Consider the following 15,562-nt stretch of genomic DNA (forward strand, 5'->3'; position numbering starts at 1 on the left):
TATGCAACACTATAGTCTGTTTGTACTTCTACATCAGTTTTATTTAACAAATCCTAATTAGTGGTACAACTTCCTCTTATTAAATTTGTACCGTATGCAACAGCTGGTCTTGTTAACATATTTTAATAAATCATCACATAACTGGCCACAGTTAAACATGTTGCTTAAAAAACTGTAATAGGTCCTGTAAACAAACTATATCTACTATTTCCATTTACAAATACATGTCTCAGAGAATTTACAGGAATGTCTGCCTTCTCCTCCTATCCTGCTATTATTGTACAAAGGCGAGCAAAGTGACTATTTGTGTCTGTCCGCAGATGTGTGGATGCTGTTCTGCTCATAGGCATTTCAAATAGGTCATGCCCACACAAGCCACACCCCCAAAGTTTGGCATGGAAAGACAGCTTAGTAACTCCCTTGAAGTAATGAATTGAACAAATGAAAATTAATTAACACACTCATTTTTGAGGCTATATAATTTATTTATTTACTTGTTTGCTTTTTTTTTTTTTAACTAGGAAAATTTGGCTGGGCTATGCAACACTCCTTTTCATCTGAGGCTGGGGGAGAAATACTCCATACAAAAAATACAATGTTGTTGTTGTTGTTTGTCTTTTGGCTTTTCCTGGTTAGGGGTCACCACAGCGGAACTCCGGTCCGCTAATGATTGGCAGTAGATTTTTCACGAACGCCGAGGTGCCAGCTCGACGTTCAACCATCAATGAAGTCACGTAAAACAATAAAATGTACACAGGTTAATAAAATGTGGTAGCATTAAATTAGAGTAAAAATAAAAAAGTCAGATTACTAACTAGGACATTGTAGAAAAATAGTGAGGAGTAAGAAAATTCAAGGTATCGGATAGAAAATAGGCAGATTCACCAAGTACTAGCAAGATGAGAGGCCCTAAATGACTGGCACGTTCGGATCTCTACATGTAAAGTGCTTGTGTCTGTTAACAAAATGTTACAGGAGCAGCGTGTTATGTAAAACAGATTGTGTTGTGTTGTCTGAGTTTTGTGTATAAACAGGTCATGCAGGAGAATGCAATTTGCTTTCCATAAGAAAAGAAGATATTTGTCAAATACATCAATGCGGACTATAAATTTTCTTTTTTTATAATTAAAGTCTTTACAGATGTATACATATTTCATTCCTTATGTCACTGGATGAAATTATTGAAACATCATTTTTCCTATGTTACAGGAAATATTTAGGAAATTATAAATTCATGCATCTATTTCAGAAGTAATTTTGATAAGTGAGGTTGATAATTATAAGCTACCAAATGGTTTACCTAATTTTCATATGCTCATGATGTTTTGGAATGAAAATATACAGTTTTGGTATGGGAAAAAATGTTGTCTTCTGGAAAGCCTGAACAGCATTTCTGTGTGGCATTTAAGTGAATCGGAAAATGGAAAACTGTTTTGGCAGTATGGATACTTTTAATGCTGTTGTGGAACATGGCAAAAATACTTGGAAGAAAGAAAAGTACTGTGAGTGCAACATTGCTGATAGCTAAAAAATAATGTCTTCTTAATGCAGTGGGGCCTAGACTACAGAATTTGTAGCATCATTTATTATGCCAGAGCTGGTTAAATTTAGGTGCCATCAAAGCACTTTGCAGATTTGAGAACCACTTGAATACAGAGCCCTCCAGAATAGCCAGATGCTTTAATCTTCATAAGAGAAATCAGAGGGAAGATAAACCCATTATTGAATATGTGGCAGACCATACTAGTCTGAGAATGCGTTTTCAAGAAAAACTGGCTGGTTTGTGGTAAACATAATGAAAATTTATATAAAAATTGTTGCCAAGTTCAAATTGCAAAGGTGATGCATTACAAATTGCATTGTTCACAGAAACCTCTAAATACCAACGAGTTGAAAGGAAATCAAATGGCTTGGTCTGCTAGTAATAAAAATACAAAAAAAGACTTAATGTTCATGTTCAAAGACCACCATGCTGTTATTTGTGGTAGAGTCTCACATATTAGAAATAATGGTGATTCGATGAAAAGTACAAGACTTATTGACAGAAAGAAATGGCAGATTGGCAAGCCTAATATGCAAACAATAACATTCAAAACTTGCAGTATATAAGGCAGACAGTCTGGACAGCATGCTCACCTTAGAACCGTTAGCCAGTGATGATTGTAAAGTCAAAGAGATTAATAACTAGCAAATAATCACAGACATATGGTTTGCTCTGCAGTAGCCGGATTATAGCTGGGCATGAAAACTGAGATCGAATTTGCATTATCCATTACTTCTGTGAATGAGTGAATGTATTTTCATGCGTACCAACAGGAAAAAAATCAGTAATTGTACCTGCGAATATTTTAACAATTGGAAGCATGATCAGTGCCAGTGGTAATATTCCAGGATAAAACACAAATGCTACACTTCTCGGTATGCGGTCTAGTCAGAATATCAGCAGATGCACCACTATTTGGTAGAAAATGAATTTACAGTATTGAGAGCAGAGTGGCATATGCATGCAAGTGAACTGTACACAATCATATATTACAAATTAAGTGGCTGATGCAAAACAGCTGACAGTTTAGGAGGTAAAATCTGTTTCAGTGAGTTTATGTGGTTTTCTGAGAACTAGAATATCATTGGCATAGGACCTAAACAGGCAGAGAGAATTATAGGGGGATCGATTGTTGACTTTGGAAGGTAAAGATTTATTATTTAGCATTTTAATGCAGAAAAACCAGAGCAGAAGAGCAATTTTTGTTAGAAACCATCTCGCTTTTGTGTTGACTAGTACTTTTCTTATCCAGTAGTATCTGCTGATTAGCTGTGAACTGGAGAGAGGATCTTATTTTAGGGAGAGGGGGGTGTTGAGTGGAAGGCCATATTTAGGATGAGAGAATGTCTTTAACTCTTACTTCCTTGACATTTGGAGATGTAGTGGGATATTTTCTAAGCCAGTTATGTTTTGTTGTTACTTTTGCTTTGACATTCTTGAGTTCTATTTCAAAGACGCAAAGTTTGCTCTTGCCATTGGTGAAGGTATTTCAAAGGGGAGGTTCTGTCAGTTTTGTTCAATAAGAGGTCAGTGATGGATGTTCACCGGGTTTCATTTTAGCCATAAGGTAGATCAGCAGATCATTTTTCTTTTCTTTTCTTTTTTGAGGTTACATAGTAACCAATGGTGCCCTCCCATTTCACTGTTGCAGTAGTCATAACATATCGGATCCCCTGCCAAGGGTGGCCTGATGTCCAGCCGGTATACCAAAGCCTTTAGGTTGCCTTAAAATACACTGTACATCACACATATGCTCCTCGTGTAACATAGGGCATAAAAGTAACATCCGGATGTACCATTCTCAGAACGTCTTTGGTGTTAGTCTGAACGCCATCTCTGATCATCGGTCTGATTGCCTGCGTTGTTGCTAGTGTACCTAGCCATTCAGATAACTGCCCTGTTGGGTTTTTTTTGCTTTTGTTTTGTGGTGGGTTTTCATGTCATCCAGGAAGGGTAAATGCTAGTGTGGGAAACAAATTCCCCATAAAGACCATCATGAGCAGTGCTTGTTTTGTTTAGGGGCTTCTTATAATCATATATCCTGTAATATTTGTCAGGCCTTTGTGCTGAAGACCTTACACAGTCATCTTTCATCCCTCACTATTTATTTAGGAAGCCAGCATTTCAAACTTTTAGCAAAAAATGCTATGGAGGGTACTTCCAGACCTGAGGGTCAGCTGTCTTTGAAGAAAAAGGTCAAAAAAGTTAGTTCAGATTCTTTGGCTGCGCCGCTTATATCAGATGTCTCTCTTGAGGCTGATGAAAGCCTGGAGGTTCACCTGGATCTTGGCTTGGATTCATCTGCCATGACCTTTTTGAGTGCTGGCACGGATCCAGCTGTTTGCATGACCTCGAAGGCCTTGCAGATGTCCATTTTGGAAATAGAGGGGGAACTACGGCTGATTATTACCGAAGGCCCTAGGGGGATTACTGAGATTCTGGTGGAGGAGAAATAGGCTGAAATCAGAGCCTTCAACTTTTCATAAGGTGGATGACCCTTTAAAAAAGAAGCAAAAAATTAAAGATATTTCTTCTGCTCCCAATAACCCTCAAAGTGAATGGCAGAATTTTATGCAGGGCTTATTTAATGCCCTTATGGCTATGAAGCCTCCTCAGGGGGTCTCTGTATTGGCTCCTCCTTGGTCATCTTCCCCTCTCAAGAGATCTGGGGATCAGGATTCCTCTGAAGAAGAGAGGAGGCTTCAGATGAGGAATCCCTGGCCTATCCTACCCAGATTCCTTCCCCTCTGGAGTATGGCCCTGAGGAAGAGGAGTCTACCAGTTCTGAATCTTCTTTTGATGAGATTTCTTTTGGGAACACCATTGCTAAGATGACAGAGTTCTTTAAATGGAATTGTTCCCAGCTGTCTGAAGTGCAAATTAGATATTATGAGCTTCTTCAAATGGAGTCTGCTAGATCCTCTGCTGGTCCTACTGTTTTGGCTGCTTTACTGGATGCTTTTTCTTCTGCTTCTCAGCCTCCTGCTCCTAAGAAACCAGATCAGTTTTATAAAGTGCCTGATGATTATAAATTCCTTGACAAGTGTCCATCTGTTGACCCTTTGGTGGTCTCTGAGTCATCCAACAAGCCTTCTAAATTACTGCCTTCAAATAAGCTTCTCCCTTCTGATAAGGACAGCAGCACCATGGAAAGGCTAGGTAAAAAGGTTTATACTTCAGCTGCTCTAGCTTTTTGGGCTATATCAGACTGATATGACTAGACATGTTACGGATCTCCTTTCTCAGGCTTGTCAGGTTATTTCTGAACTTCCTGATTCTGAAGGTAAGACTTCTTGCCTTGTCATTGTTATGGGCACCATTCAATTAAATGTAGTTATGATGCAGCAGATACTTCTTGTAGGGCTGCTGCTTCAGGATCAGTTTTGAGGAGATATTCCTGGCTATGGCTTCAACCTCTTCCTGATGATATTAAGGCTAAGTTGATGGATGCTCCTCTGGACAACAAATGCTTGTTTGGTGCTTCTGCTGCTGATTTGTTCAAGTCACCGCAGGAGAAAGGCAAGGATTTACAGGGTTTGAAACATATTTTTGTTTCAGCAGTGCCTAACTTCCAAACAAACTACCCTACTAAACCAGCTTTTGTTAGAAGGCAGTCTAGTCCTCCTCCTAAATCTAGTCAGACTACTCCTGCTCAGAAGCCATCCTTTTTTGGTAAAGCATGTGCTATGCTATCTGACTCTTTCCAGCCACACTCTTTCTCTTCGTCTTTTTTCAGTCTCTTGCTGTTGGTTTAAGCATAACCCAAGATTCCAGGGTTCTTTCCTTTAGTCACCAAGGGTTTTCAATGTTTGGAAATCTCTTTCCCCCTTCATGGGCATTCCTCAGCCAGTTAAGCTTTTTCCAGACATGCTTCAGGATCTTTTGACTCAGGGAACCCTTCAAGACATTCCAGATGCTCAAAGATGGAAAGGGTTTTATTCAAGAATGTTTTTTGGTTGCCATTCTGGATCTTTCTCACCTGAATACCTTTCTGAAGGTTCCTTTTTTTTAAATATTATCCCTTCAGACTTTGTTCCCTTTGCTGCTTCCTCAGGCTTTTCTGGTTTCTCTGCAGCTCAATGATGCTTACCTCCATATCCCTATTCATCCCCTTTTTGGGAAGTTTTTAACTTTCTCTATTGCTTCCTGGCATTTTCAGTCCTGTGCTTTACTCTTTGGCCTCTCTACTGCCCCAATAGTATTCATCAAATGCATAGCTCCTGTGATTGCTTTTTGCAGGATTCAGTGGATCCAAGTATTTCCTTATTTGGATGATCTCCTTTTCCAGGCATCCTTTCCAATGATCCTATTGCAAAATCTTCACTGTGCCATTTCCCTTCTGCAAAGTCTGGGCTTCACAATAAATTTCAAAAAGTCCTTTCTGACTCCTCAAGTCCATGTTTTTCTGGGGTGCAGGATTCAGACGGTGACTATGCTGGCATCTCTGCCTCCTCCCAAGGTCTTGACTCACATTTCCTTCTTTCAAAATCTTCTTCCTCTGACCTGTATCACAGCCAGGGAGTTTTTGAGAGCTCTGGGATTTATGGCATCCACCATCCCTATGCTCCCTGTAGCCAGACTTCACATGAGAAAATTTCAGTGGTTTCTGAAATCAGTTTGGCTTCAACATGCTAATTCTATATGCTTTGTAGATGTCTTTCTATTTACTGGCTACAGTATTCTTAACCTGAGGGATTTCCCCCCGAAAGCCACCCGATTTTGGCCTGTATACAAAATTCTTATACTAATGTAGGGTACGTGGGATATCACATGTAGACTGCAGTTGGACATAGGCCATAAAAGTGACATACACATTTACCATCCTCAGAACTTTTCTGCCACCAGTCAGAATGCCATGCCAACTGTTGGTCTGATCATTTCAGTGATTGTGACTTCAGCCTTTTGCCAGATAAGTGCCCCATTGGGGAATATTTTCTCTTTACTACTGTTTGATTATGTCATCAAAGAAGGGCAAATGCCTGTGTGAAAGTGTAGTTCCATTTCCTTGTCTAAAGAAGGAACTTTACTGGTGGATTCAGCAGTTGTCTCTAAACCCGGGGTTCCCTTTTCATTCCCCCTTCCATCTCAGGAGCTGTTCACAGCCACATCAGATGTGGGATGGGGAGCAGCTTTTGGATCCCTAAAGGTTCAGGGGGTGCGCTCTCCTCTCCAAAAGAAGGAACACATCAGTGTCAAAGAGATGACACCCCTTCTGTTGGATCTTCAGGCTTTTCATCCTCCTTTCTCCCAGAACCTCTCAAGATGTTTACAGGCAACTCCACAGAGATGTGATATATATAGTCAAATAGAGGGGAACAAGATCATATCTTTTTTGCTGGTTGGCAGTCGTGGTATGGGATCTTGTTGTCCAGTATCAAGTGACTCTTCAGGCAGTTTACATTCCGTCAGGTCAAAACATTGTAGCAGACACTCTGAGCAGGTCCTTAATTCAATCACTCGAGTGGATGCTTCACAAGGATGTGTTTCTGGACATTGTCCTCTAGTGGGGTACTCCTCAAGAAGATCTGTTTGTCTCTCCTCTTTACAGACAACTTTCTCTATTTTGTACTAGAGCCGCATGCCCTCTGGCCTGGAAGATGGACACCCTCGCTTTTTCTTGGAAGGGGATGTTTCTTTATGCCCCCCCCCATTCTAAAAGTCCTGTTCAAGATAAAACAGGATGCTCCCAAAATCTTGTTGGTGACTCCCTTTTGGCCCAGACAGAACTGGATCCCTCTTCTTTTGCATCTTGCCAAGGGCAGTCATCAAAAGTTACCTCATAGGGTGGACCTACTACACAAGACAAGGGATCTCTCATCCGATCCTCACCTATCCACTCTTCAACTGACATTGTGGGTGATGATAGGATATTGATACCCTACAGATACCTTTTTTTCTGAAGATGTGCATCAGGTCCTGCAAGATGACAGGGAACCCACTACTAGAAAATCTTACTTATCACAGTGGAACAGGTTTTCTGTTTAGTGTATTTCTTGTAACCTGGATCCACTTATTGTGGATGTTCCTTTGGTTCTCTCTTATTTGTGGGAATTTCTCAATTCTGGGTTGGCATATTCTTCTGTTAAGGACGACATATCAGCTATCTCTGCTTGTCTGCCTTTAACTCCCCCTTTAGCCTCTAGATTTGAGGCCAAGCAGTTTCTTAAAAGCGTCCTTCACATTAGGCCTCCCAGGAAGCCTGACCGCTCCTCTGAGGCAGGTGCATTAACAACAGGCACAGATACTACTGTACTATAAAAAAAATCTCCAACAGCTACAGAACAAGTAGGAGCCATAGTGAAATAAAAAATACCCATGTCTCTTAACCATGTCTGTTAGTGTGTTACTCAGTAGCTTATTTTATGGCAATGATTGTAATTAATATGGACCTAGGCCGGCACTAAAAAATTCTAAGAACTGTCTAGTTTTAACTGTAATTAATATGGCCCTAGGTGTGCATATTTTTACTTTTGAAATGTGTTTAACATGCAGACAGCCCTGAACATGTAAGTGTACTTGCAAGCTAAACTTATGTTTATTATCTTAAATGATTCTAATATACTGCACTGATCATTTTCTTAGAGTTGGCATAGATTTTTAGTGGCCCAAAAAGACATCTATCAAACTGGAAAAAAACAACAGAAGCTATACAAATGCTAATAGGGACAAAGTTACACACAGTCCATGTCATAAATGCCTAAAACTCAAACTAGTAGAAAGTTGTTGTCAGAAAGATATAAGGCCAACTGGTTTGTTACTTTTGCTCCTTGTCTGTTTTATGTAATTATTTAGAAATTCTCCAGTCTTAAACCCAGAGTTATTTTTTGCACGTTCTCTATCCCACTTATTTGAAAGTCTGTGTTACAAGTTTGGGGGGGGGGAGCATCTACCAGTGTGGGCTTTTCTTATTGCCATGCTTTATCTCACTGCTTTCTTTAGAAGTTCATGGTTCATTATGTTTAACATTGTTTAGTAGATTCCCTTCCTGACTTAAACTGCCAGTGTTACGATTCAGGGGAAAAACAGCCACTGATCAGTTGCAATTCCGGGTGTTATGAGATGTGGAGGAGGACACATCAGCTATCAGACAAGACTTTGTACCTTGCCCTGCTTTTACCGTATTGTTTCATTTAAAAGTCCTCCATTCCTGTGGCTGTGGTTTTCAGTAGATGCTTGCCTGCCTGAATGCTGTTTGACTCTTGGTATTATAAGTCTGGGGGAGAGAAAGTACATTTGTGTACACTTACCATAAATGTAGATGTTCAAGTGTATTCACTGTTGCAGTCATAACATTTGGGATATCTGCTTGCAGTAGCCCTCAGTCGGCCTGATTAACAAAGTCTTGAGTCCTACATCAGTTGCCGTTTCTTCTTCCGTGACGTCAGGGGTATAAAACATGCAGCCAATGTCATAACATCAGTTTTTCTTGCCCCAGATCTCAGGTGCCCCCCTAATGGGAAGCAATTAAATCTATAAATATGCAAGGTTATATCTCCAACAAAAAAGCAAATACACCAAAAAGCTTTTAAGCATTGAAAAGGAGAGAAGAGGTGTAGCCAAAAGAAGTTAGGGGGCTGGAGGGAGTGTAACCAGGACTGCAACAGTGAATACACTTGAACATATACATTTATGGTAAGTGTACACAACTGTACTATGTTCTTCATGTTTCACTGTTGCAGTCATTACATTTGGGTAGATTCCCAAAGCTAAGGATGGGAGGATGAATTTAGATAGCATTAGGACCAGCTATAAGGCCCTGCAAAACTGCAGTGGAAAAGCCAGCTCTGGATTTAGAGAAAATTGGCAAATGATAATGCTTGGTGAAAGTATGTACAGAGCTCCAGGTAGCAGCTTCTAGGATGTCCCTGGTAGGTATGCCTCTGTGAAAGGCTGTACAGGTAGATGCAGCCCTGGTTGAGTCGGGTCTGATCCCCAGTTGGATAGGTTTTCCATAGTGCTTATAGCAGACATGAATGCAATGGCTTATCCATTTGGAGATGGTTTGCTTTGAAATAGCCTTCCCCTCTGTCCCTGCAGCAAATGCCACCAGCAGTTCAGATTTCCTTTGAGGTTTAGTCCTGTCCAAGTAGAATCTAAGTTGTCTGTGCACATCTAAGCAGTGCATTATCCATTCCCCTTTATTCTGTGGATTAGGAAAGAAGGTTGGTAAATGAATGGACTGATTAAAGGTTACACTGGATACCACCTTTGGCATGAAAGAGGGGATTAGTCCTGAGGGATACCCTGTCTGCATGAAAGATGATGAAAGGCTCCACTGCCATAAGGGCCTGTAATTCAGATACCCTTCTTGCTGAAGTGATGGCTAAAAGGAAAGCTGTTTTCCAAGAAAGAAATTTTAAGTCTGCAGTAGCAGTTGGCTCGAAAGGAGGAAGGGTGAGTTTCTCCAATACAAAGTTAAGATCCCAGGCTGGAGTTGGAGCTCTCTAGGGTGGTTTTAAAGTTTTTGCCCCCCCTGAAGAACTGCTTGAGCAGTGGATGAGAGAAGAGGGGAGGTTCTGTGTTATAATGAGCTGAAATGGCTGAGGCCTGAATTGTTATTGAGGAAAAAGATAGGCCCTTGTGAAGCATCTCAGTTAAGTATTGTAAACTCTGAGGTAAATTGGGCACTGCTGTGCTTATCCCATGAGACTGATTCCAGGCACAGAATCGTTTCCATTTTTTAGCATAAGATTTTGTAGTACTAGGCCTCCTTGCCTGTAAAATGACATCCATCACTGGTTTACTGAGGGATGGTAAAAGAGAGCTTAGATAATTAGCCAGGCTGCTAGGTTCAGTGTTTGAAGCTGGGGGTGCAGAATCTGGTTCTCCTGCTGAGACAGCAGGGTAGGAGTCTGAGGTAGGTGCCATGGGGCCAACAGTGACAGACTGCACAGGAGGGGCTGCCAGTGTTGGCGTGGCCAGTCTGGTGCAATCAAAATCATCCTTGGTTTGTCTTGTGTGAGCTTTAGTAGTACTTTGGAGAGCAGAGGCAGCGGAGGAAAGGCATAAACTGATTTTTCCAGCTGAAGGACAGAGTATCCACTTTCCAAGCTTGTCTGTGGGGAGTCCTTGCATAAAAGTTTTCCAATAGATAGTTGTGGGGGGAGGCAAACAGGTCTATATCTGGGCCTCCCCATTTGCTTGTCAACATGTTGAAAATCCTTGGTTCCAGTTTCCACTCGTGTGGGTCCATGAGGATTCTGCTTAGTCCATCTGCCAGTGTATTTAGTTTTCCTGGCAGGAATTGAGCTTGTAGATGCACTTGGTAGCTCAAGGCTGTGTTCCACAATGCCATGGCTAGTCTGCAGAGGGGGTAAGAATGTGCACCCCCCTGCTTGTTTATGTACCACATAACAGTGGTATTGTCCGTCTTTACCATTAATTGTCCTGGAAGAATGTGGTCCTTGAAGGCTGTCATAGCATTCTGTACAGCTAACATTTCTTTATGATTGATGTGAAGGTGCATTTGAATTGGGTTCCATTTGCCCTGTATGCACTTCCCTGCCAGGTGCATCCCCCATGCATAGTCTGATGCGTCTGTTGTTAGGGTTTGGGCGGCAGGGGGTAGTGTGAATGGTAATCTCTTGTTTTGGTGGTAGGCCTCTGCCCACTAAAGGAACTCTAGGTGTAGGCATGAATGATAGGAATCATTGCTTCTAGATCCTGAAAATGTTGACACCATATGGAATTAGAAGAATGCAGGAGGCCATGAACCCCAAGGCTTGTAGTATTTGCCTTGCAGATAGTAGGGTTTTTGTGGCAACTTGTTTGAAGTAGGTTGTCAAGTGAATTTGTTTCTCTGGCATGAGGAAAGCCATCTGGGAAGTTGTATTCAAGCTTGTTATCAGGAATGTAATTTGTTGACAGGGTACCAGGTGTGATTTCTTTTCGTTTGTGGTGTACCCCAGACAAGTTAGCACCCTTTGTGTAAAAGCCAGATGATTCAAAAGTATGTCCTGGTTTTCTGCCTGAATTAGACAATCGTCCAGGTATGGGTATATATGAATATTTCTTTGCCTACAAAATGCAATGACTGGAGCTAGGCACATTGTGAATTCCCTGGGCGCAGTAGATAAACCAAAGAGCAGTGCAGAGAACTGATAGTGCACGAAGCCTGCTTTGAAGCATAGGTATCTTCTGCAAGATTTCCTGATTGGGATGTGCAGGTATGCTTCCTTTAAAACTAGTGTTGCCAACCAGGCATCTTTGCTTAGCATAAGAAACAACTAGTGAAGAGTCAGCATCTTGAATTTTGGAATCACCAAAAAGGTGTTTCGAATAGACAGGTCCAGGCTAGGATGCCACGAATTGTCTTTTTCAGAGTACCAGGAAAAATCTTGAGTAGAAACCTTGTCCCTTTTCATCTTCTGGTACCAATTGAATAGCCCCTATACTTAAGACAGAGAGTACTTGCTTTTGGGCCACTGCCCACTGATTTGGAGGTAGATCCAGCCAACTGCTTGGAGTTGGTAATGTGTGGAAGTGAAATCTGTATCCTTGTGATAGTATATTTAAAAACCCAATTGTCCTGGGTAATGAGTCCCCAGTTCTTTGCATGACATGCAGTCTTTCCCCCCAAGGGGGCAGTCAGTTGAGAAGTGCTTGGAAGTTTTAAAAATAAGTCATTGAGACAGTATACCATAGGGGGGAGTTTTATTACTCCCAGATTTGGAAGTGGAGGCCCCCCCACTGCTTAGTCCTGTGCTTCCCTTGGGACTGAAGCCTGAGTGCTCTAATGGATCTGGCTTTGGACTGAGAAGGTCTGGAAGAGGCAGGAAAGGACCGATTCTTAGAAGGCCAATGCCTACTAAATCTTGGAGGTTGTACTCGTAAAAAAAATCTTTAACAGTTTGCATTGATTTAGCTTTTTCCTCCATCATTTTACGAACTTCTTCTGCCTTGTTGCCAAACAGGCAGTCCTGATTTCAGGGAGCATCCAGTAATTTCGCTTTAACATGATTTGGCAAGGAGTGCTCCTTAAACCGAGCATGCCTTCTAAATACAGACCCAGTTACAGCAGCCTTGCAAGATGCCTCTAGTGAATCAAAACCACATTGCAATGTATGTTTACCAACATGTTCAGCAGAATACATTAAATCCTGTAAATCCTTATTTTCAGCACAATCAGGAATCAACATCATTTTCTGTTTAAGCAATCCAATAATATGCTGCTGATACTTTATCATATGAAACTGACAATACAAGGCCCTAATGGCCAAAGTTGCATAAGTGGTTACCTTCTTCCCCCATCTATCCAGCGCCCTGGAGTCTCTATCAGAGGGTTAAGATGTTTCGCAGTAGTAGCTTTAATGCCCTTGGCTCCCCATGAAATGGATTCAGGATCCGCAGTAAGATTTTTGAAAAGGAACTTGTGAGAGTCAGGAAACCTGTAATATTTATCAGGTTTTCTGAAAGCAGGAGGTAAGGAGTCAGAGGCCATGCTAGATTCCGAAAAGGCATTATCAAAAATGTCCAGTACAGGAGGTATAGCTAAAGGCCTGTGCTGGGGCAGGAGTAAGAAATCCCTAAGCCTCTTTTTAGAACGAGTGAAATCAAGACTTTCCCAATGAAAATGCTCCTTGAGAGTATGCAAGGTTTCACCAAAAGAGAAATCCTCTGGGGGGGAAGCAAATAAAGTCCTCTGCATCAGAATCCTCATAGGTAGATAAGGGTCAATCCTGGTCATCAGAGAAAACAGAAATTTCAGAATCCTGGTTAGAAGTATCATAAGCAAACTCAGTCCTAAGTCTCTTAGAGGGGGAAGGTTGGCTTCCCCTGATTAAAGTAATAAGGTCTTCAGCCATCCTTACCATTTGTTTTTTAGGCATACAGGCCTGACCATGCGGTCTGGGCTTCAGTTTTCTAGGCATGGTTCGAGTTTTAGGCCTTGAAGAAGAAGATGGTGTCTGTTTAATATGCAAGTCAGTACGCCTGAATGCACCCTTAGAAGCTGGTGCCTGCGCAGTGGCTCCGGACCCATCCAAGGTAGAGACATCCACAGGTTCCACAGTTGAAGCATCTTGTGGCATACCAGACTCTGAATGGGTCTCAGTAGAGGCCTGCAAATCTGAAGTAGTGGGTATCAGGGGCTGCAAAAGCACCTCACTGAGTACCGGTGAACTGGGTGGCCTGTCTCTGTCTTTATCTTTGTGTTTTTTTGGAATGTCGGTAGTCGGATAGCTTACCAAAGACATATCAGGATAATTAAACTGAGCACCCAAATATTTAGAAGTGCAAATATACTGATGATGGATAGTTCATGGTTTAAATAAGGCACAAAACTGACAGAGAGGTACGTCGTAGTCAGTGCCTAGGCAAGGAATGCAGTACGAATGAAAATCTTTATGAGGTATTTGCTTTCCACAAGAAATGCAATTATTTACTTTTACTGACATTGGTTTAGAGCAAAAAAAAAAGTTTCCCCAGTGGGGTACTTAGCTTTTAGTTGAAGACTTTGATTCTGAAACTCGAAAATGAAAATTTCAGGAGTCGGCCGACCAGCACTTGCGAACTGCTTCTGCTTCGGGCACCACACGGCAAGAAAGACTGATGCAATGACGTCGGCTGCATGTTTTATACCCCTGACGTCATGGAAGAAGAGACAGCAACCAACGTAGGACCCAAGACTTTGTTAATCAGGCCAACTGAGGGCTACCTGTAAGCAGATAACGCAAATGTAATGACTGCAACAGTGAAACACGAAGAACATCACAGAAACTACCAGCAATGGCAGAAAATAACCTTTGTTTTCCAGTGTTTAAATGGAAGGAGACAGACCCTCTTTTCTGTAAGAATTTGTCAACAATATTGTCCACCAGCCCTCTTGCTAAAGGCATACCCCAAAGTGCAGTACTTGAGTACCTGGCCTTCTTGTAACAAAACCCACTAGCCTCAATCCCCAAGATCAGAATCATACGCTATGCTCATGGCATAATTATTTGCAGTTCTCCTCCTTTCCTTGCTTCCAGCATAAAGAAGTATCTTGAACAAAATCTCTCTACTTTTAAAAAGTACAGTTTTGTAAAATCTTACAGTGATGGTAGATGTCCTTCTCTTCACTGTTGCAATATTCATAACATGAAGGATCCCCTGCCAGGGGCAGCCCAATATCCAGTCAGTATACCAAAGCCTTTAGGTTGCCTTAAGGTATGTCATACATCTGAACGTACCAACCTCAGAACTGAGATCCCTAGAAGGAAAGCCAGTACAAGGAAATTAAGTAACCAGTTCATCCAGAAGAGAAAAGGCCCTGGGCAGTAAATGTTGCAACAGTCAAGAGAAGGACATCTACTGTTATGGTAAGACTTTACACAACTGTACTATGTCCTTCCATTTCACTGTTGCAGTATTCATAACATGAGGGAGAATGCCATAGCTCAGGAAGAAATTTGGGAGGAGGAAGGACCAGCAGAACTCTCTAGGAAGCCATGAAGGATAGCCCTAGTAAAACCAGCTCTAGCTCTGGAAATTCCATCCAACTTGTGTTTGGTAAAAGTATGCACAGAAGTCCAGGCAGCTGCTTCAAGAATAGAGTTGTATCTAAACCCTTGAAAAAAGCACCATAAGAGGCCTCTAGTGGAATAAGTCTTTATAGTAGAAGAAAGGCTCTTACCATGAAAAACATAACAAAAAGAAATAGCTTTTGAAATCCAAGAAGAAGTCTGCTTGGATACAGCCAATCCCAAAGACCTGTGATGAAGGGAAACAAACAGCTTATCAAATGTCCTCATATTCTTAGTCTTATCCAAATAAAATCTTATCCAAAGTGTGTAGCACCTTCTCCCTAGCAGATTGTGGAGTAGGGAAAAACTGGGCAAATGAATAAACTGATTAAGGGACAACTCATTCACCACCTTGGGCATAAAAGAAGGATTAGTATGCAAGTCCACCCTGTCCTTATTAAAAAACAAAAAAGGAGGACAAACCATAAGGACTTAAAACTGAGACACCCATCTGGCAGAAGTGAGGGCTAACAAAAGAACAGTCTTCCAAGAGCAATGTTGCAAGGAAGTTGAAGCT

The sequence above is a fragment of the Protopterus annectens genome, chromosome 2.part1 (genome assembly GCF_019279795.1).
Source record: "Protopterus annectens isolate FY-2018-M chromosome 2.part1, PAN1.0, whole genome shotgun sequence".
NCBI lineage: Eukaryota > Metazoa > Chordata > Ceratodontiformes > Protopteridae > Protopterus > Protopterus annectens.